Source organism: Vulpes vulpes, chromosome 8 (genome assembly GCF_048418805.1).
Source record: "Vulpes vulpes isolate BD-2025 chromosome 8, VulVul3, whole genome shotgun sequence".
Lineage (NCBI taxonomy): Eukaryota > Metazoa > Chordata > Mammalia > Carnivora > Canidae > Vulpes > Vulpes vulpes.
This window is the reverse complement of record NC_132787.1, coordinates 94,018,215-94,022,618: the sequence shown is the minus strand read 5'-3', so window position 1 is coordinate 94,022,618 and position 4,404 is coordinate 94,018,215. Positions and strand designations below refer to the sequence as shown.

The 4,404-nt window shown below is 41.4% G+C and overlaps 1 pseudogene; it reads left to right on the top strand.

The window, feature by feature from the left end:
• Positions 1 to 2,260: 2,260 nt before the first annotated feature.
• Positions 2,261 to 2,661, top strand: LOC112932109 (U6 snRNA-associated Sm-like protein LSm1 pseudogene; annotated as a pseudogene).
• The last annotated feature ends 1,743 nt before the right edge of the window (positions 2,662 to 4,404 follow it).

Below are 4,404 nucleotides of genomic sequence, written 5' to 3'. Positions count from 1 at the left end.
CAGGCATGAACTGGATCCTGAGTGACCATAGTAGGTCATATGAAGCAAGTGGTAGGGCTGATATAAAGCCAGTTCTGTTTGTCCCCTAAGGCTGTGTGTGACGATAGTGTCTCATTCTCAACACCCTTTATTTTAAGGGTTTGAGGCTCGGCCACAAAGCTGTGGGCTCTACAAGGTCAGCGACATGACCGGTTTCCCTCACTGCCCTATCCCTTCGCACAGTACTTGGCGAGGGGACGGAACAGTGCCTCACCAAATATTTATTGACTGAATGAATAAAAGAGCGAGTGAATTCTGTCTACTTCAGGAGGTGCTAAAGGAAATGAAGGCAAATGTGTTTTCGGTGATGCTTATATTATACACAGAGGAAGGGAAAAGACGTTTGAAGTACGGTTTTTAGCAACTCAGTTAGTTGGGATGTAAACAAGAAACGGCAAGCCCTCCAAGTATTCGTACACAAGGTATTTCATAACACTTGCTGTGTCCCACATGACAGAAGAGGCTGGAAAGACAACAGCGGATGGTAAGGTGCCCGAGAGACGAGTGCGACAGGAAGCCACTGCCATCCAGAGAAGAGCCACAGAGGACCTGAGGGGGGCCTGAGGTCACTCAGCAGAGGCTGCGAACCACAGGAAGTTAATGGCTGAGATGCGGGGGCCATGGAATTTGCAGGGTCTTCCAAGGACTCAGTCAACTCAAGGCAAAGGGAAGGGAAGAGAAATGTGCCAGCTTCTCCCTTCTTTTTGCCTTTATTCTCCCTCCAGTGCCTCTCTTTGACCAAACCCAAGAGGAGCTCTCTGGCAGGGGAGCCTGGAAAAGCAACCAGCATGGGTCAGCATCCACTGATACCACTCTGGGCAAGGAAGGGAGGAAACAGGCTCTGGGTCTGCACAGGGACTAATCCTACACTGAAGATGTTAAAACTATCTCTGGGCAAAGGAGAGGTTGATCTTTTTTATATATTTCTTACAAGATGGCAGATTCAGGAAGAAGAAGAGGGAAACATTTGGAACAAACCTGAGAGTCAATCACCTCTGGATGTGGAATTCCTGGATGAGATGGTTGAACAGTGCAGCACTAGGGGTGCTGGGTGTAATGTGAGATGTTTTCTCTCTTTGGGTCATTCACACCAAGGTGTGGCTCCCTGGAAAGCCCACCGCCCAGGGCCTCAGCTTGTCCATTCAGGTCCCAGGCCCCAGAGAAAATGGCTCCTCAACCAAGTGACTAACTGACTTAGGAGAGTGAGCTCTGTGGTCTAAGGATCCACTGTTCTGATCAGCTAAGTGTCCAACTATTTCACAAAGGATTCCCCAAACCAAAGCATAGAAGACACATTGACCACCAGAGCTGCAAGGACCCTGTGAGCCTACCTGGTCCTACCTGATTCCCTGCCCCTACCTCTATTCTAAATAAAATAATTGAAGGCCAGGGGTTGAAGGACGCCTCACTCTGGTAATATTGCAACATAACAACAGAGTCAGAATGTCAGCTCAGGTCAGGGTTGCCAGAGGGGCCAAAAGAGGCATGATATATGGTGAGTATGTGCGTGTAAGTTTGAAATGAAATGCCTCACAACAATATAAAATGGAAGATGGTAAACTTTATTTCATAGAGAATCAGTGTTGAGGTAAACTGAGTGATCTGATTGAGAATGATCATACTTGGCACATTAATCTTAATTTTAAAATACAAAATAGTTTGGGGCACCCGGGTGGCTCAGTCGGTTAAGTGTTCAGCTTCGGATTTTGGCTCAGGTTGTGGTCTCAGGGTCATGAGATCGAGCCCTGCCTAAGGCTCTGCATCCACCTTGGGCTCCATGCTCAGCTGGGAGTCTGGGAGTCTCTCTCCCTCTGCTCCTCTCTCACTCTCTCTCTCAAACAAATAAAATCTTTTTTTTAAAAAAACACAAAATAGTTAATACTTACAAATTATATTCAATAGAGTTTAATAATTTACTGTCAAAGATGTTGAAGAAGCCAGAAGACCTTGGCAGCCCTCAGTTGAGGATGTCTCAAAAAGGTGCAGGAGACAGAGCTAAATGTGCAATGGCCCTGGGACATGTCCTGGAAACCACTTTTAAAAATAAATCTCTAGAGGAGTTTCCAGCAGATCTGGGCTGCTGACAGCTGGGACAGACATACTGTTCCTGGTCCTGGTTCCTATTGGGGTCCTGCCCAGGCAGCGACTGCAGAGGAAGGAAAGAGGTATTGGTCATGCTGGCCCACTACTGCTATACACTGCAGCCCTATCTCCGCTCAGAATGAACTATATGCCCACCATGGCCAGCCTCACCAAGGGCATAGATAAAAAGCACTTGGTCCTGATTCAAATTGGAAGGACATTTACCAGTTTTATAAGAATCATTGATCAAGTTGCTAATTTAGTGCTACATCAGGCTGTGGAGCATATTCATGTGGACAAAAAATACAGTGATATTCCTCAAGGCATTTTTGTGGACAGAGGAGAAAATGTGGTCCTACTAGAAGAAATATCATTGGAAAAGACAGTGACACACCCCACCAAGTGTCTGTTGAAGGAATCCTAGAAAAACAAAGCATAGAACAGCACACCAAGATGGAAGCTGAGAAGCTCAAAGTTCAAGCTCTGAAGGATGAGAGTCTCTCCATTCCAAATTAAGCAGATACCCTTGATGAGTATTAGGTCAACAACTCAGAGACTATTGGTTGTGGGAAGCAGAGGCTGTCACTGCATAAAAGTGACATCCTGGTTACCACACACATTTGACTAGAGACTGTAGAGTTTTGAAAAGTCATTTTTACTTTGAATTCTTTCACATGTGCAATGTGAAGAAATCACATCTTTTTTCCCCTTATTAATGGCAAAATCATTGTTCAAAACAAACAAACAAACAGTGGCATAGCCTCCTTTCACACATCACTGTGAAACCAGCAACTACTTTATACTGCTCTTCTTGTCCCAAATTAGCATTTACAGGAGATGTTCTTCATTTACCTATAAATAAAATATGAAACTCAAAACTCAAAAATGAATAAACAAACAAACAAATCTCTGGAGACTTTGGCCAAGAGCAACTATAAAAGTTAAATATATTGCATAAAGTAGCTGTTAAAAGTCATTGGAGAGTAAAAGTAGCTGGGACTTTAGAGGCCAAGATTCTGGAGAAAAGAGAAATACAGTGAGTAAAATCTAAATTTCCTTCATGTTTTCCCTTCTAGGCATTTTCCAGTTCTCGAGAGGTATCAATGAAATAGAGGAGAGACATTGGTCTAGAACTGTAGTAGCCTAGGTGGTCTGAGAAGCCAAAAATTGAAGTGCAAATCTACCAAATTACTCAGAACATAAGGAACTCTTATCCTGGAGAAAAAGCCTAAATAGAAATAAGTCAGGCATTCTGCACTTGATTTTCCCTCAAGGAATTTTTTCATTCCTAAGCTTTCCACATGATAGGCAAGCGGCCAAGAAACTAAGCAGTAAACAGCTTCTAAGAGGTTGAAAAACCAGTCAGAGTTTCAGTAGTCTCAAAGTGCTAGGGAGAAAAAATATTGATGTTCAGGGCCCATCAAGGAGGAGAAATTTCAGTAAATAACCTAGGCTTTTATTGAGACAGATGAAGGATCATATCCTAAGAGATGAGACAAGCCAGGCAGAGACCAGCGCTCACAAAGCCTAAAATCCTACTTCAAAATATCTCAATTCCTGATAGGATCAAGGTATACTGCCTTCTAGGAAAAAAATATATATATATCCTCTCCAAAGGAAGGCAAAATTATTCAGAGCCTCAATAATTCTTCATTCCCAATTTCCAGTATTCAGTCAAAACTTACACAACATGCTAGGAAATAAAACCAAACTTTTTAAAAAGAGAGAGACTATAGAAAAACATATAGTAACCTACATACTGTGGTTATCAAAGACTATAAACCTAAGATTAATATGCTCAAATAGATGGAAAGATAGAAACCTGGAATCTTTCTTAAAAGAAGTAAACAAAAATTCCAGGACTCAGAAATATGATAACTAAAATTAAGGATTCAATAAACAGGTAATAGATAGGTTTAACAGCAGATTAGACACAACAGAAAAGAGGATTAGTAAATTGGAAAATAGGACAGTAGAAAAATCATCAAATTGAAACAGAAGAAGAAAAGATTAAACACACATATACATATCTACACAAAATGAGACACAGAGAAATAAAAAAAATGTAAAATAACATGAGAGACACAGTAAAAAGAATCAACATATGTGGAATTTGAATCCTAGAAGAGAGGAAACAGACCAGAATCAGTATTCAAAGAGATAAAGACTGAGAGTATACAGATTCAAGTAGTACCAACAAACTCAAAGACACAAAATCAAAGTACACAAAGGCACGTTATACTAAACCTTCAGAAAAAAATATAAAAAGAAAAATCTTAAAAT